Genomic DNA, 18,838 nt, shown 5'->3' on the forward strand with positions numbered 1-18,838 from the left:
CCAGCCGAACGCCACCCCATCCTTCCCCTATTTTTCCCATTTTGAAGGATGGGTTATACCGAGTGACGCAGGACACTCGGACGAAAGAGCGAGTCACCCAGTTGTTAATTCCAAAGAGCCGCCGGGAATTGGTATTCCAGGCAGCTCACTTTAATCCCATGGCTGGACACCTTGGGCAGGATAAGACACTCGCCCGGATAATGGCCCGATTCTATTGGTCGGGGATTTGCGGCGACATCCGGAAGTGGTGTACGGCGTGCCGCGAATGCCAGTTAGTAAATCCAGCGGCCATTCCAAAAGCGCCCTTGCGCCCCCTACCATTAATCGAGACCCCGTTCGAAAGAATTGGGATGGATCTCGTCGGGCCATTAGATCGGTCAACAAGAGGGTAACGCTTTATATTAGTTCTGGTGGACTATGCAACGCGATACCCAGAAGCGGTGCCTCTTCGCAATATCTCAGCACGCAGTATTGCAGAGGCCCTCTTCCACTTCATCTCCCAGGTTGGAATCCCGAAAGAGATTCTGACTGACCAAAGCACCTCGTTTATGTCACGAACACTGAGCGAACTGTATGGGCTACTGGGTATTAAGCCGATCCGCACCAGCGTTTATCACCCACAGACGGACGGTTTAGTTGAACGGTTCAATCGCACCCTCAAGAATATTATCAAAAAATTCCTAAGTGAGGACGCACGTAACTGGGATAAGTGGCTCGAATCCTTGCTGTTTGCAGTGCGAGAGGTCCCCCAAGCCTCCACGGGGTTCTCCCCGTTTGAATTATTATATGGGCATAAGCCGCGCGGCATCTTAGATGTACTGCAGGAAAATTGGGAGGAGGGACCTTCACAGAGCAAAAACGAAATTCAGTACGTTATGAATCTGCGCGCAAAACTCCACACGCTCACCCACCTAACTCAGGAGAATTTGCGGCAGGCCCAGGAACGGCAAACCCGCCTGTACAACAAGGGCACGCGCCTTAGAGAGTTCACTCCGGGAGATAAGGTACTCGTCCTGTTGCCCACGTCGAGCTCCAAATTAATCGCCAAGTGGCAAGGACCCTTTGAGGTCACACGGCGAGTCGGGGACGTCGACTATGAGGTTAGGCGAACAGACAGGGAGGGGGCACTACAGATCTACCACCTCAATCTGCTGAAACTCTGGAATGAGGAGGTCCCCGTGGCGTTGGTGTCGGTAGTTCCGGAGAAGGCAGAGCTGGGGCCGGAGGTCCAAAAAGGGACATTGGCATCACGTACCTCTCCGGTCCCCTGTGGAGACCACCTCTCCCTGACCCAACTCACGGAGGTCGCCCAGTTGCAGGCCGAGTTTTCGGATGTGTTCTCGCCCCTGCCCGGTCGCACTAACCTCATAGAACACCACATAGAGACGCCCCCGGGGGTGGTAGTGCGTAGCCGTCCTTATAGATTACTCGAACACAAAAAAAAGGTGGTTCGGGAAGAACTTCAGGCCATGCTCGAAATGGGCATCGTCGAGGAGTCCCACAGTGACTGGAGCAGCCCGGTGGTCTTGGTTCCCAAGGCCGACAGCTCGGTCTGGTTCTATGTGGACTATAGAAAAGTCAACGCGGTGTCTAAATTCGACGCGTACCCAATGCCTCGTATTGATGAGCTGCTCGATCGACTAGGCACGGCTCGCTTTTACTCGACACTGGATTTGAAGAAGGGATATTGGCAGATCCCCTTGACTCCATTATCCCGGGAAAAAACGGCCTTTTCCACACCGTTCGGCTTACACCAGTTTGTCACACTTCCGTTTGGGCTGTTTGGGGCGCCCGCTACGTTTCAGCGGCTGATGGACCGGGTCCTCCGGCCCCACGCCACCTATGCGGCCGCTTACCTAGACGACATCATCATTTATAGTAATGACTGGCAGCGGCACCTGCAACACCTGAGGGCCATCCTTAGGTCGCTGAGGCGGGCGGGGCTCACTACCAACCCAAAGAAGTGTGCGATTGGGTGGGTGGAAGTACGGTATCTGGGCTTCCACTTGGGTAATGGGCAGGTGCGTCCCCAAATTAATAAGACAGCACGAGACGAGACGAGACGATTGCGGCCTGCCCGAGGCCCAAGACCAAAAAGGGGGTGAGACAGTTCCTGGGGCTGGCTGGCTACTATCGTAGGTTTATACCTAATTATTCGGACGTCACCAGCCCGCTGACTGACCTCACTAAAAAGGGGGTGCCAGATCCGGTCCAGTGGACGGAGCAGTGCCAGCGGGCTTTCTCTGAGGTAAAGGCTGCACTGTGTGGGGGGCCACTTTTACATTCCCCTGACTTCTCTCTCCCTTTTTTGTTGCAGACGGATGCGTCGGACAGAGGGCTGGGGGCCGTTTTGTCCCAGCAGGTGGAGGGGGAGGATCGCCCAGTCCTATACATCAGCCGGAAGCTGTCAGTGCGTGAGGGGCGCTACAGCACAATTGAGAAAGAGTGCCTGGCGATCAAGTGGGCGGTCCTCGCCCTCCGTTACTACCTGCTGGGGCGCTCTTTCACCCTCTGTTCGGACCACGCACCCCTCCAGTGGCTCCACCGCATGAAGGATGCCAACGCGCGGATCACCCGTTGGTAACTGGCACTCCAACCCTTCAACTTCAAGGTGGTCCACAGGCCGGGGGCGCAGATGGTCGTGGCAGACTTCCTCTCCCGTCAAGGGGGGGGGAGTCGGCTGCGGGCCGGACGGACGCCCGGCCTGAGTCGGGCAGTGGGGATATGTGGCAGCGGGGGCGTGGTCAAGCGCCGGTCTGTGACAGGAGGGTGGAGCCAGGGAAAGTGAGTGGCAGAATCGCTACACCTGACGGTAATTAACCTGTGTTTTGTGTGTGTTTTCCCCAGTAAACCGCTCCCTATTTAAGGAGGCTGAGAGAGAGCAGAGGGAGCGCGACCCGGGATTGGAGGAAGAGTGTGTGTGTCTGAGAGTGCGTGTGCTTACGTTGCCTAGACTGAAAAGTTGGGGAAAATAAATAAGCCTTCTCTACCTCCAAACGTTGTCCTGCCGTCCTCTGTGCTCCACCCACACATTATTCGCGCTACAGTCACATGCACACTTCAAGCACAGTGAAATTCATCCTCTGCATTTAACCCATCTGAAGCAGTGGGCAGCCACAGTACAGCGCCCGGGGAGCACTCAGGGGTTAGGTACCTTGCTCAAGGGCACTTCAGCCCAAGGCCGCCCCGCATTAACCTAACCTAACTGCATGTCTTTGGACTGTGGGGGAAACCGGAGCACCTGGAGGAAACCCACGCAGACAACATGCAAACTCCACACAGAAAGGCCCTCGCCGGCCACTGGGTTTGAACCTGGAACCTTCTTGCTGTGAGGTGACCATACTAACCACTACACCACCATGCCGCCAAGTCTTAGGCACATGTAAAGAAATGCTGTAGACCAAAAATGCCTTAAAATAATGAAATGAACTGTTTCAAAATAAAAAAAAAATACTATAAACAGTAAGCAGTAAGATATAACAAATGAAACAGAGTCAATATTTGGTGTGAGATGACACTTTGCTTTAAAAAAAATAGTAGTCTCAGGTCCAGTTAGTGCAGTTTTATAAGGAAATGAGCTGTAGGTTTTACTGAGCATCTTGCAGAACCAGCCACAGTTCTTCTGGACACTTTGTCACACACACTGCATGGCTTCTTTGCCATTCAGTAGCAAAAATGGTTTACAATTGTACTACACACAGCCACTAGAGGGGCTCACGCACTCCTCTTTTGTGTCACTTTTGAATACAATGACTGTTTAAAGTGTATGTAAAGCCCTATTGTAATGCTTTAAAATGAATACATGATTAGTAATGACCAAAATGAATTAAAAAAGCAGGGAGAAATGATATTAATTATTTGTTTTTTACTGTCAAGCACAAACCCATCAATAAATCGCGGCTTCCGGGTCCCGGAAAAAGGCAGCCTTGCCTCAGGGATAATCTCGCATGACATCGTGCATGCAGATGCGCAGCTTGTGAACAGGCAAGGCAGGCAACTGCTTGGGGCCCCCCGAGAGTCGGGGCCCGAGGGCTTATTTTGTTTTTTGTTATTTTGAAAGTGAAAATGGTAATTGTTGTATCAGCTCCAGTGATACAGAGGAAGAAAAGTAGTTTTTGCAGCTCGTTTGAAATGATTCAAAATGGTTGATATATGAGGTTTAGATGTTTTTTTAGTGGTAATATATAACACACACACACACACACACACACACACACACACACACATAGATACACACACACATACACACATATAAAAAAAAAATCTCCTTCTCACCCCCGGCGGGGGGTGGGGGGGGGGGGGGGTGGTATCCATGTCATCCTCAAGCTCGGGTCCTCTACCAGAGGCCTGGGAGTTTGAGGGTTCTGCGCAGTATCTTCGATGTTCCTAGGACTGCCCTCTTCTGGACTGAGGCTTCAGATGTTGTTCCTGGGATTTGCTGGAGCCACTCTCCCAGTTTGGGGGTTACTGCCCCAAGTGCCCCCACTACCACAGGGACCACGCAACCCTTGACCTTCCACATCCGTTCCAGCTGCTCTTTCAACCCTTGATACTTCTCAAGTTTCTCATGTTCCTTCTTCCTGATGTTGGTGTCAGCTGGGATCGCCACATCTATCACCACCACCCTCTTCTGCTCTTTGTCCACCACCACTATGTCCAGTTGGTTAGCCAGGATCTGTTTGTCAGTCTGGAAGCTGAAGTCCCACAGAACCTTGGCCCTGTTGTTCTCAGCCACCTTCTGTGGTATGGCCCATTGGGACTTGGGTACTTCTATTCCATACTGGTTGCAGATGTTCCTGTATACTATCCCAGCCACTTGGTTGTGCCTCTCCATGTACGCTGATCCAGCTAGCATCTTACACCCTGCTACTATGTGCTGGACTGTTTCAGGGGCTTCTTTGCACAGTCTGCATCTTGGGTCTGATCTACTCTGGTAGATCCTGGCCTCTATGGCTCTTGTGCTTATGGCCTGTTCTTGTGCTGCCATGATTAGTGCCTCTGTGCTGTCTGTCAGTCCTGCATTATCCAGCCACTGGTAGGATTTCTTGATATCAGCCACTTCCTCTATCTAACGGTGGTACATGTCATGTAGGGGTTTGTCTCTCCAGGTTGTCTGTTCCTCCTCCTCCTCCTCTGCACTCTCATCAGGGTTCTGCTGCCTGAGACATTCACTTAGCAGTTCATCCTTTGGGGCCATCTTTCTGATGTATTCTCGGATTTTCGATGTTTCATCCTGGACCGTGGTCTTGATGCTCACTAGCCCTCGGCCTCCCTCTTTCCGCTTAGTCTCACGGTGCTGGACTTGGGGTGGAACCCTCCATGCATGGTGAGGAGCTTTCTAGTCTTGATATCTGTGGCTTCTATCTCCTCCTTTGGCCAGTTTATGATACCAGCGGGGTATCTGATGACTGGTAGTGCGTACATGTTGATGGCTCGGACCTTGTTCTTACCATTCAGCTGACTTTTCAGGACCTGCCTTACTCTCTGGAGGTATTTGGCTGTGGCTGTGTATTTGAATTCCTTGTGGCTTCTTCATGGTTTCCATTAGCCTGTGGGATGCCAAGGTACTTGTAGCTGTCTTGGATATCACCTATGTTGCCCTCTGGTAGGTCAATCCCCTCAGTCCGGATCATCTTGCCTCTCTTTGAGACCATCCGGCCACACTTGTCCAATCCGAATGACATCCCTATGTCATCGCTGTAGATCCAGGTGGTGTGGATCAGCGAGTCTATTTCTCGCTCGTTCCTGGCATACAGCTTGATGTCATCCATGTAGAGCAGGTGGCTGATTGTTGCCCCACTACGGAATCGGTATCCGTAGCCGCTCTTCGTGATGATCCGACTGAGGGGGTTCAGGCCTATGCAGAACAGCAGTGGTGATAGCGCATCTCCTTGGTATATGCCGCACTTGATGTTGACTTGGGCAATGGGTTTTGAGTTGGCCTCTAGGGTTGTCTTCCACATTTCCATTGAGTTCTGGATGAAGGTCCTTAGGTTCCTGTTGATCTTATACAGTTCCAGACATTCCAGTATCCATGTGTGTGGCATTGAGTCGTAGGCTTTCTTATAGTCAATCCAGGCAGTGCACAGGTTGGTCTGGCTCTTCTTACAGTCTTGGGCAACTGTTCTATCGACCAGTAGCTGGTGCTTGGCTCCTCTGGTGTTACTGCCAATTCCTTTCTGTGCCTCGCTCATGTATTGAGCCACATGCTTACTCATTTTTGCCGCAATGATGCCTGACAGGGCCTTCCATGTTGTGCAGAGACAGGTAATTGGCCGGTAGTTGGATGGGATGGGTCCCTTCTGGGGGTCCTTCATGATTAGGACTGTCCTGCCTTGGGTTAGCCATTCTGGGTGGGTTCCATCCCTCAGCAGCTGGTTCATCTGTGCTGCTAGGCATTCATGGAGTGCAGTTAGCGTCTTCAGCCAGTACGTATGGATCATATCGGGGCCTGGTGCTGTCCAGCTCTTCATCTTTGACACTCTTTCTTGGACATCTGTCTGGTTACTGGTTCTTGTTCTGGGAGGTTGCTGTGGTCATCAGTGGGCATCAGTGTTGTTTGATGCCTTTCTTTCCCATATGTCTTTCCAGTATTTTTCCACCTCAGCTCTTGGTGGGTCTGACCGGTTGTTGTTCCCCTGCCACTGAGAGTACACCTTGGCTGGTTCAGTGGAGAACAGCTTGTTTATTCTCCTGGCCTCTCCCTCCTTGGTGTATCTCTTCAACCGGGTGGCCAGAGCTGTTAGTCGCTGTTTGGCAGTTTCGAGTGCCTCTGGTATGGAGAGTGAGTTGTACTTCCTGGGTACAATGATTAATCTCCATGATTACTGCTTGTTGGTCTCAGTGATGGTTCCTGTGGAGATTGTCTTCAGAGCAGCATTCACATCTACTAGTAGATCTTCTGAAGGCAACTCAGCTTCGGTATTCGGTACTTGGCAACTCAGCTTCGGTATTCGTCAGGGGTCACAATCTTCCTTCTCAGGTCAGCAGCTCTTGTGTTGAGGCTGTTAGCTGTTGGGGCTTGGTACCCAATCTCTGATGATGACATCTCCCCGCTGACCTGTCTTCCTGGCTCCCCCTTGCCGTAGCATCGTTGTTGTATTTCATTAATCTCTAGTTGTGATTATGGATGTTGGAACACTGGGCTAATAGCTGTTTCTTTGTTAGCCTTGATTGTGGGTTTCGAAGTATCCCCTCTCTCTGGGATTGCTTGTATAGTAGCATTCCAGCAAATTCGCATTTTCTGTCCTCGTCCACGGATGTCTTGTTCCAGTAGCCCATTTCTCATCAGTTTGCCCTGGTACCCAGGCAACATCTGAGCCAGTATGACTCTATCAGTTATGTCTTCACTCATTCCTGAGGCTGATATATCATGAGGGGTTTTTGCCTAAGGACCCTTACTGGATGATGTTTTGCCCCGACCGGGATTCGAACCCCGATCTCCTGCATCGTAGTCAGTGAGCGTTACCACTGTACTATCCAGCTGATAATCTGATTTTATATATATATATATATATATATATATATATAAATAATACTAGAAAAGCACTCGGAGAGCGCAGACCTCCGCCAAGAATCCTTTAAAAATTCCGGGATCCAGACGGTGATCTGGATCACCACCAAAAATTAATGGATTGTTACTTGTGCCCAGTCACACCTCTGGAAAAAATTTCAGAGCAATCCATTCATAAATTTTTCCGTAATGTTGCTAACAGTCAAAACAACAAACAAACAAACAAACAAACAAACAAACGCTACCGAAAACATAACCTCCTTGGCGGAGGTAACTAGTTAGTAGGATGGTATCCCAAACATTTTAGACAAACTTGTAAAACCTCCTGTGCAGATTAGCTAATTCATTGACGTTTTACACACACGCACAAATTTTGAGTATATACAGCTACGTAAGAAGCACCTACCTCAACTGTTCTTCAGAGTGACTGTGTAAAACCACATGAAACTTTCACTTTCGCTTTGAATAAATTAATGATTCTTCACTTTTAACTCCCTCACTGCGAGACTTGTGGAACAACCGTTTATTCTAAGGCAGGGGTGTGTCAAAACGGGTGGCACCGCCCCACCCCTCAAAATACAGTGGTGCTTGAAAGTCTGTGAACCCTTTAGAACTGTCTATATTTCTGCATAAATATAAATATAACCTAAAACTTTATCAGATTTTCATACAAGTCCTAAAAGTAGATAAAGAGAACCCAGTTAAACAAATGAGACAAAAATATTGTACTTGGTCATTTATTTATTGAGGAAAATGATCCAATATTACATATCTATGAGTGGCAAAAGTATGTGAACCTTTGCTTTCAGTATCTGGTGTGACCCCCTTGTGCAGCAATAACTGCAACTAAACATTTCCGGTAACTGTTGATCAGTCCTGCACACCGGCTTGGAGGAATTTTAGCCCATTCCTCTGTACAGAACAGCTTCAACTCTGGGATGTTGGTGGGTTTCCTCACATGAACTGCTCGCTTCAGGTCCTTCCACAACATTTCGATTGGATTAAGGTCTTTCAAGCACCACTGTATGACTGTCTACAGGGCTGTATAATATAACATACCGTATATTGCACGTGCTACAAAAAAATTGGTCTGTGTGAGGAGTGAATTTACCTCATGAGCACACGTGCGATACAGTTTTGCACGTGAGTACGCAAGTGACAGAACTGCTTGTTTGGGTGAAGTGAGGATTTGTGTGTTTGTATGCCACAATTCCCATTTCCTCAGTGAGCTGAGCTAGTAGTGTTGGGCAGTAGCTTTGCTACAAGTAACGGCATCACTAGTGTAACTACATTTTTCAGTAGTGTGGTGGTAACGTCATTGTTTTCTGAATCAAATAGCTTTCAGTACCACTTATTCTGAGCTAACTTATCCAGGTTTATCACTTAACTATGTACTTGGAATACCCAGGTCTGATGTAGAAAACTACTTTTGCTATGTTGGTGTAGCTTAGCTTGCGACATTTCTTGACTTTTTTTTCCCCCTTTCATTACCTCATATATTTGAGGTAACATTGTGACTCTGCATTGAACTCAGAGAGTTTTGAGTTGCAGGGATGTAATTTGTTGTTAACATTCGCAAATAGATCCATGAAACAAAAAGCAAATAATATCTTTTCTCTGTTATTGTTTTTGTGTTCTCATTTCTTTCCTGTAAAATGAAAACATTAGGGGTATAACTCCAAGCACTAACTAGAATGATTGTTATCTGTCCAGAAAAATGACGTCATCTAACCTTGCTCTATCTTGCAGTTGCACCCACTAGGCAGGCTTTCCTTTTCCTTCCGTTGGCTTTTAGCTGATGAGAGAGCCGAGTCTGCCATGTTTGCCCATGCCAACTTGTTTTGGTTAAAAGTAGTTTGGTTCAAACACCCTACAGTGGTCACGTGATATCATTGCTCACTTGGTTCGGTAATCTCTGGAATTGTAAAATGCTGGACAAGGTGTGTGCAGCAGCGAAACATCTTGAAACTCCAACAGTAATAGAAATAGAACATTTTGCCCAAAATTCAACTTTGCAGTCAGCACCTTTAACCAAGTCTAGACAATCCATCGATCCATCCATTATCTGTAGCCGCTTGTCCTGTTCTACAGGGTCACAGGCAAGCTGAAGCCTATCCCAGCTGACTATGGGCGAGAGGCGGGGTACACCCTGGACAAGTCGCCAGGTCAGCGCAGGGCTAACACACAGAGACAAACAACCATTCACACCTACGGTCAACTGAGAGCCACCAATTAGCATAACCTGCATGCCTTTGGACTGTGGGGGAAACCCACGTGGACAACATGCAAACTCCACACAGAAAGGCCCTCGCCAGCTGCTGGGCTCAAACCCAGGACCTTCTTGCTGTGAGGCAACATTGCTAACCACTACACCACCATGCCGCCCGGTCGAGACAAGCTTTCAAGCTAATTAAATTAGTTGTTTGTTTGTTTTTTTTAACAATGAGATTTTGCCTGACCTCGAAGTTTCAAATGATATTGTATTGCAGTTAAATGATATTGTAACACAAACAGGAAGTGTATAATCCTGAAAAATGTACCTTCCTGTACCACCTGTACAGGAAGGTACAGAGCAGGCTGTACTTCCTGAAGAGGGTGCTGTCCTGCAGGAAACTCCTGTGGATGTTCTATCAGTCCGTGGTTGCCAGTGTCCTGTTTTACACCGTGGTGTGCTGGGGGGGCAGCACATCCAAGAAGGACACGTCCAGGCTGGACAAACTGATCAGGCGGGCCGGCTCTGTGGTTGGCATGAAGCTGGACTCTCTGGTGATGGTGGCAGAGAAGAGGACTATGGATAAACTACTGAACATCATGGACGATGCCAGTCACCCTCTGCACACCGTCATCAGCAACCAGAGGAGCCTGTTCAGTGACAGAATGCTCCTTCCCAAGTGCAGGACTAACAGACTTAAAAACTCCTTTGTCCCTCACGCCATCAGACTGTCCAACAACTCTCTGGGGGGGAGGAAGGGTAACAGGAGGACAGAGGACGGGAAGGAGCAGTAGCCTAGCCTGACAAAAAGCAATACCGGACAATGTGCAATACCTCTCCTGCTGGACTTTTTTCATATCTTTTTTAATATATTTGTATATGTAAATATTTAATTTATCTAGAAGTTTTCTAAATAATTAATTTATCTAGAAGTTCTCTCTAGGCTTTACCTATCAGTTACACCCGACAGTGCTTGTTCATTGAACTATCTTTCTAACTGTCTAGACGATGTCAGATGGTGGATGGCGAGGAACTTCCTACAACTAAATGAGAACAAAACTAATGTCATTATATTTGGCCCTCCTAGCTCTGTCTCTAGCCTAACCAATGTGCTTGGTCCTCTGTCTGCAAATTTTCACAATGAAGTTAGAAATCTTGGTGGGTTCTCGGACACCTCTTTGAATTTTAACAAACAAGTCAGTAGTGTTGTGAAAGGTAGCTTTTATCAGCTTAAAACCATAGCCAAATTAAAGCCATTTTTATCTCATAAGGACCTGGAAACTGTTATTCATGCTTTTATCACTTCCTGGCTGGACTACTGCAACTCCCTATACACGGGGTTGACCCATTCCACCCTGGCTAGACTACAAATGGTTCAGAATGCAGCTGTCAGACTTTTGGAACAAAAAAAAAGACATCACATTGCTCCTGTCTTAGCTGAGCTGCACTGGCTACCTGTGAAATACAGAACTGATTTTAAAATTTTACTATTTGTTTTTAAAGCCCTCAATGGATTAGCTCCACAATACATTACTGACCTGCTAATTCCATATTCTGCTCCCAGGTCACTGAGGTCATCATCACAACATCTTCTCACAGTCCCCAATACACGCATTAAAACCAAAGGTGACCGGCGGCACGGCGGTATAGTGGTTAGCACGGTCACCTCACAGCAAGAAGGTTCTGGGTTTGAACCCAGCAGCCGGCGAGGGCCTTTCTGTGTGGAGTTTGCATGTTCTCCCCGTGTCTTGCGTGGGTTTCCTCCAGGTGCTCTGGTTTCCCCCATGCAGTTAGGTTAACATGGGGCGGCCTTGGGCTGAAGTGCCCTTGAGCAAGGTACCTAACCCCTGACTGCCCCCTGGGCGCTGTGTGTGGCTGCCCACTGCTCTGGGTGTGTGTGTGTGTTCACTGCTTCAGATGGGTTAAATGCAGAGGATGAATTTCACTGTGCTTGAAGTGTGCATGTGGCAAATAAAGGTTTCTTCTTCTTTTCTGTTGCTGCCCCCAAGCTCTGGAATAATCTCCTGTCCCATATTAAGTCCTTGACAATTTTAAATCAAATTTAAAGACCCATCTTTTTTCTCTTGCTTTTAGTTCAGGTTGAGGTTTTTGTCAAGTCCACTCTTAATTTATTTTATTTTTTTTAATAATGATGATTGTACTACTTTGATTTTATTTTTATCATCTTATGTTATACTTAATTTGTTTTCCTTTATCCATGTATACCTCTAAGGTAATTTTTCATCTGCCTCATTATGGAAAACACTTTGGGTCAACTTCTCATCTCATCTCATTATCTCTAGCCGCTTTATCCTGTTCTACAGGGTCGCAGGCAAGCTGGAGCCTATCCCAGCTGACTACGGGTGAAAGGCGGGGTACACCCTGGACAAGTCGCCAGGTCATCACAGGGCTGACACATAGACACAGACAACCATTCACACTCACATTCACACCTACAGTCAATTTAGAGTCACCAGTTAGCCTAACCTGCATGTCTTTGGACTGTGGGGGAAACCGGAGCACCCGGAGGAAACCCACGCGGACACGGGGAGAACATGCAAACTTCACACAGAAAGGCCCTCGCCGGCCACGGGGCTCGAACCTAGGGGTGGGTGTATCGATCTGAGTATCGATACCAAGGTGAGTATCGGAATCGAATCGATACTAGTGTGATGAGATCGATACTTTCGTCGCAGTTTCTCTTCAATACGTCCAGTAAATTACTCAAATTTACTCAGAGTTCATGCGAGCGTAGTTTCTCTCTAAGGCCAAGTTTACATTAGACTGTATCTGTCTCGGTTTCTTCGTGGATGCACTGTCCGTTCACATTAAAACACCGGGAAACGGGAATCCGCCAGGGCCCACGTATTCAACCCAGTTCATGTCTGGTCCGGTGCTGTGTAAACATTGAGGATACGCGGATACGCTGTGCTGAGCTCTAGCTGACGTCGTCATTGGACAACGTCACTGTGACATCCACCTTCCTGATTCGCTGGCGTTGGTCATGTGACGCGACTGCTGAAAAACGGCGCGGACTTCCGCCTTGTATCACCTTTCATTAAAGAGTATAAAAGTATGAAAATACTGCAAATACTGATGCAAATGCTGCCCATTGTGTAGTTATGATTGTCTTTAGGCTTGCCATCCTTCCACTTGCAAGTGGTAAGTGACTTGCGCATGCCCGATATGCACTGGGATCACACACACAGCGGCTCAGTCCCGAATCACTGCTCGTGCGCTTCACTCGCGCGCTCTGTGAGCTGCGCATGGCCGGAGTGCGCACCCTCCAGAGGGCACTCGCTGTTCAGGGCGGAGTGATTTGGAGCGCAGGATGCCTGCGGAGCCGAGCCGCTGAGGAGAAATTTACACATTACATATTTACACATTTCAACTTACGTGCCGTCTAATTAGTCATGTGATTAGCGTATCCGTGTACTGGCGTTGCTGTGTGCACGCTAATCGTTTTTAAAAACGTTAATCTGATGATCCGCTGATACGGTCTAATGTAAACCCCACCTAAATCTGTCTGTGTAAACACCGCACCTCTCTCTCTCTGCCGCTCACACCTCGCCCCTCCCTGTTGTGTCGGAGAGCGGAGAGTCAGAGCGCTGACTGAGTTTGACACTCAAATCCTGGAATCGCAGCAGCATCGCACAGATGGCACTGATGCGACTACTGAAATGCGCCGGTACACGGAAGAGAAGCCAATTCCACGGGATGGAGACCCACATCTTTGGTGGAAAATGAATGAACCTACATTTCCCTCTCTGAGCAAGATTGCAAAAAAACATCTGGGAGTAATTGCAACATCCGTACCTGCAGAAAGGATTTTCTCTAAGGCGGGACAGTTAATAACTCAGAGAAGAAGTGCAATAAAAGGGAAGAATGTAAACCAGGGGCGTCACTAGACCCAAGACCATACTGGGGCACAAAAGGGGCACAGGAAATGTACACGAGCGCGCGAAGCGCGCGAGCTAAAAATTTTGCACTATATTTATATTTATATTTATATTTTTTATATAATATATATTACATTTTATGTAATATATATTATATTTTATGTAATATATATTTATATATTGATATTTATATTTAGAAACGGCCTGCTTAAAACTAGTCACTAGAGCTGTAAAACTCAAAATGATTACGAGGACACTGAATCCAGGTCAATCATTTAATAATAACAGTATGAATATTTGCAACATTTGTGATAATAGCAATGTAATACTTATACTGTTGGTAATATTGTAAAAGAACATATTAACATACAATACAACACCGCCGAGTTTTTAAACTCAACCAAGAGTACTTAATGGCCAACAGTATTCACACTTGATACCTTTTAAATCACCAAACATATCTTTGTAAGCACACGCATTTTCAGCATTGAACATCTCTAAACACAATCCAAAAGCCTCTAAAAGCACCACTGTGTGTGTGTGTGTGTGTGTGTTACAAAAATGACAGTGGAATTACTGTCTACTAACCTGTAAACAGTTGAAAAACACGGAGAGATGGTTTCCCCTGCTCTGAATTTCATTGCATCTGAGGGCTGCTGGAGTCTGCGGTCCCCATAGCAACCAAGATGTTACTCATGTCACGCGCACACTTTTTTCACATTGCTTAGTGTGCGCGAGGCCAGCCAAAACTACCAATGTAAAAGCATTGTAGATGGTCTTCTTCGCGCATCGGTTAGCCTACCCCACGTTATGAATTAATTAAATTGCAGCTATTCCCAAGTTTAAAATTCAGAGCGTTTCGTCACTGGATTTTTTTTACTGGGGCACTACAGATCTATACTGGGGCACGTGCCCCAGTAAAATACCCCTGGCGACGCCGATGATGTAAACATGTTACTGTTCCTGAACAGAGCCAAAAGGGCACCTCAAGGGATTCTTGGAGGGCTTTGTGAGCAAAGAGCCAAAGGTTACGAGCCACTTGTAGTTTACACCTGATTTGCACTACTGACTATTTTTCACACATATTTGCGTGCAATGGAAGGTATTTTTTTGTTGTGTTGTTTATATTGTTATATTTATACACTACCGTTCAAAAGTTTGGGGTCACCCAGACAATTTTGTCTTTTCCATGAAAAGTCACACTTTTATTTACCACCATAAGTTGTAAAATGAATAGAAAATATAGTCAAGACATTTTTCTGGCCATTTTGAGCATTTAATCGACCCCACAAATGTGATGCTCCAGAAACTCAATCTGCTCAAAGGAAGGTCAGTTTTATAGCTTCTCTAAAGAGCTCAACTGTTTTCAGCTGTGCTAACATGATTGTACAAGGGTTTTCTAATCTTCCATTAGCCTTCTGAGGCAATGAGCAAACACATTGTACCATTAGAACACTGGAGTGAGAGTTGCTGGAAATGGGCCTCTATACACCTATGGAGATATTGCACCAAAAACCAGACATTTGCAGCTAGAATAGTCATTTACCACATTAGCAATGTATAGAGTGGATTTCTGATTAGTTTAAAGTGATCTTCACTGAAAAGAACAGTGCTTTTCTTTCAAAAATAAGGACATTTCAAAGTGACACCAAACTTTTGAACGGTAGTGTATATTTATTACATTGTTGCTTTTGTTTACTTATTTTGCACTACTGACTTTGTTACTTTATTACTGACTTTATTTTTCACAAATATTTGCGTGCAATGAAAGGTATTTTTTTGTGGTGTTGTTGACATTGTTATATTTATATTTTTGTTACATTGTTGCTTTTTTATTTTGCACTGGTGACTTTTTTTCTTAAACAATTTTGTGTAGCAGAAGGTGATAAGGGAATTATTTTATTATTAATATACTGTTACATTGTTTTATATTGTTGTTAGTTAATAAAAAAAAAAATTATTTGCCTAAAATCTTTGTCCTGTGTTTTATCATACTCAATCAACTAAAGGCAAAATCATTCAATGATCATAACATTTCAAGTAAAAAGTATCAGTATCGGCAATACTAGCCCTCTATGGGTATCGATCCGATACCAAGTAAATACCCAAATTCCCAGTATCGCCCACCCCTACTCGAACCCGGACCTTCTTGCTGTGAGGCGACAGCGCTAACCACTACACCACCCTGCCACCCTGGGTCAACTACTGTTGTTTTAAATGTGCTATACAAATAAATGACTTGACTCTCTTTTTTCTATTCTCTGTTTATCCTGTAATGATGCTCCTGGAATTTTAATTTCCCTGAGGGAGCCCTCCCAAAGGGATCAATAAAGTTTAATCTAATCTAATCTAAATAGACTATAATACTGAACAGAAGAGAACAGAAATGCATGCCACTGATGCATGCCACTGCATGCCACTGAGCTTGCATCACTGTTTGTTTTCATTGCTGCTCTCCTCCATTTTGTTTTGTGACTTCACGCGTCAGGAACATTTTGTTGGATTGTGTTTGACTCTGTTCGAGTTTGGAAAGTCAGCCTTGTTGGTGGTTTTTATTATATATTATGTTAATTAATATATTTTACAAAATGGCTTCTTACAACTTAATTGCATAATTTAACTTAATATGTTGTACTGGCGTTATATTTTATTTAAATGAACCGGATCAGAAGTAGTATCTCTGAAATTTCTGTGAATCAGAAAAACACTTACCGGAAGTGGCTGCGCTCGGGGCGGGGGAAACACGTCAGAGTCAGAAAGTGAGCCAAAATGATTTTTGAGGCGCAACGAACAGAGCAGTGCCGTGTTTCTGCTTTCTCGTGGTGTTTATTCTGTTATTTTACGCCATCAAAGCGCCTCAAGCTGCGCAAACAGTCAGCGAGAGGCTCAGCAGGACGGAGCCCATTTCCGGTTTCACTTTGTTTCCTGGAGAGCTCAGAGCCTGTTCCAAGCTGGAGAGTCGAGTGAAGCCATCTGGCCGCCATCTTACCACTCACATCGCGTGGATTCGGTTTACATGTTAAAGCGTTGTATCCGATCAAATTTGCCCTAAGAAAAGTGTTTCTTGACTTTTCCCCCCTTTCATCACTATATATATATAAATATATGTGTGTGTGTGTGTGTGTGTGTGTGCGCCTCACAGCAAGAAGGTCCTGGGTTCGAGCCCAGCCTTTCTGTGCGGAGTTTGCATGTTCTCCCCGTGTCCACGTGGGTTTCCTCCGGGTGCTCCGGTTTCCCCCACAGTCCAAAGACATGCAGGTTAGGTTAACTGGGGACTCTAAATTGACCGTAGGTGTGAATGGTTGTGTCTCTGTGTTAGCCCTGCGATGACCTGGCGACTTGTCCAGGGTGTACCCTGCCTCTCGCCCATAGTCAGCTGGGATAAGCCTCGGTCACAACCGGCCGTACGTGCTCCTACGGCCGATCTACGTGCAAGAAACGCACGGAGGGCGCGCGTGTGACATGCTGATTTTCGAGCAGTAGATTGGCCGCAGAGGTTCTTTGTCATGTCAAACAAAATCTACGGGCACTTACTTTTTTTCAGGTTGCAAGACAAACTTACGGCCAACGTGCGTCTTTCTCCACGAACAAAAAAAAAAACACAGCGATTTGGGAAACGCCAAAAATCGCACGGCCAAAAAATCGTACGTCCAGTTGTGACCTAGCTATAGGCTCCAGCTTGCCTGCGACCCTGTAGAACAGGATAAGCGGCTACAGATAATGGAGATATATAATATTAGGGTGCATCAGTTGCCCTCACTTTCATAAAATCTGATGCATTTTTGTTTGGGTGTTCCTTTTCACCAATAAAGACATCCTGTAAAATTTTTTGACCATATTCAAAAGTCTAATGGTGGCACCATGAGGTTCATTTTTTGCCAAAAAACGCTTATTTTATGTTTTCGCATAAGGTTTGAATCACAATGTTGGACTCCATTTATTGATTTCTTGTGACCCAGAGATCATGTTAAGAACCTTTGCAAGGGATTGAGAAGCATTAATGTGATTCATAATACATTTGGATTGTTTAAAAGTAGTTGAACAATGATTCAATGAACAGCTAAAACTCAAACTGTGCTTGATAATATATTTAGAATATATACTACAAATGTGTATCTAAGATATTTGGTCTACTCTATAAGGTGCCATAATGTTTCATGAAAAGTGATCGAAATTTTGTCATAAAAGTCATAAAATAGCAGCTTTTTCCATAACTTTGAGCTCCTAGTGCCACCATTACACTTTTGAATTTTGTCAAAATATTTCACCCAGTGTGTTTTCTTACCAAAAGGAACATAAAAACAAAAATGCATCATGATCGGAGGAACTTTTCATTTTTAGGGGGCAACTGATGCACACGCCTGCTGTTTGATGCAGTTCTCTAATCCGCCAATCCCTTGACAGCAGCACATTGCATCAAATCATGCAGATAGAAATCAAGAGCTTCAGTTAATGTTCACAATGTTCAAACATCAGAATGGGAAAAATTGTGATCTCAAAGTGTGACTTTCACTGTGGCATGGGTGTTGGTTTGAGACAGATGGACTGGTTTGAATATTTCAGAAACTGCTGATCTGGGGTTTTCACACAACAGTTTCTAAAGTTTACGCAAAATGGTACAAAAAACACTGAGTGAGCGACAGTTCTGTGGGTGGAAACAAGCACCTTGTTGATAAGAGAGGGCAGAGGAAATGGCCAGATTGGTTTGAGCTGCCAGGAAGGATATACTAACTCATATAATCACTCTTTACAACCACGGTAAGCAGAAAAGCATCTCAGCATGGAACAGCAGAAGACCACATTGGGTTCCACTCCTGCAGCCAAGAACAGGAATCTGAGAGTCAAGAACAAGTTCCTATTAAAGTGGCCAGTTGGTGTATATCGTTCAAGTCTGTGAAATACTGTAGTTATGACAGAAATGACAGTTATAGAAAAAATATAATCAAGAATCATCCAATAAGCTGCCCAGTCAGAACTGAAGAATCATCAGTGCTGTAGTATAACATGCATTAACCACTTATAGTTGTAAGTTTGTGTGGTTTTCAGAATGAGAAGTTAAATTGTTGGCTTTCTCTCCCATAGTGTTTGCTTGGTCATTAAACTGATGAAGTGACATTAAAGAAAGATGAAGTTATACATTTGGAGCATGATGCTTTCACCATAATTCAGGTCATAACTGCAAATTTACTGGAACAGTAAATATTTACAAACAGC

The 18,838-nt window shown here is 45.6% G+C and overlaps 1 protein-coding gene across 4 annotated transcripts in view; it reads right to left on the minus strand.

The window, feature by feature from the left end:
• Window positions 1-16,546, minus strand: part of LOC132875721 (uncharacterized) — a 46,042-nt gene extending 29,496 nt beyond the window's left edge. For 3 of the 4 annotated variants that reach the window (XM_060912724.1, XM_060912723.1, XM_060912721.1), the window contains exon 1: window positions 16,337-16,546. The gene's annotated coding sequence lies outside the window, so the exon portion shown is untranslated. Of the gene's footprint in view, window positions 1-7,919; window positions 8,001-16,336 lie in introns of those variants that run through there. The other variant, XM_060912722.1, reaches the window with a different exon arrangement.
• Between the last annotated feature and the right edge of the window lie 2,292 nt (window positions 16,547-18,838).

This window comes from Neoarius graeffei, chromosome 28, assembly GCF_027579695.1.
Source record: "Neoarius graeffei isolate fNeoGra1 chromosome 28, fNeoGra1.pri, whole genome shotgun sequence".
NCBI lineage: Eukaryota > Metazoa > Chordata > Actinopteri > Siluriformes > Ariidae > Neoarius > Neoarius graeffei.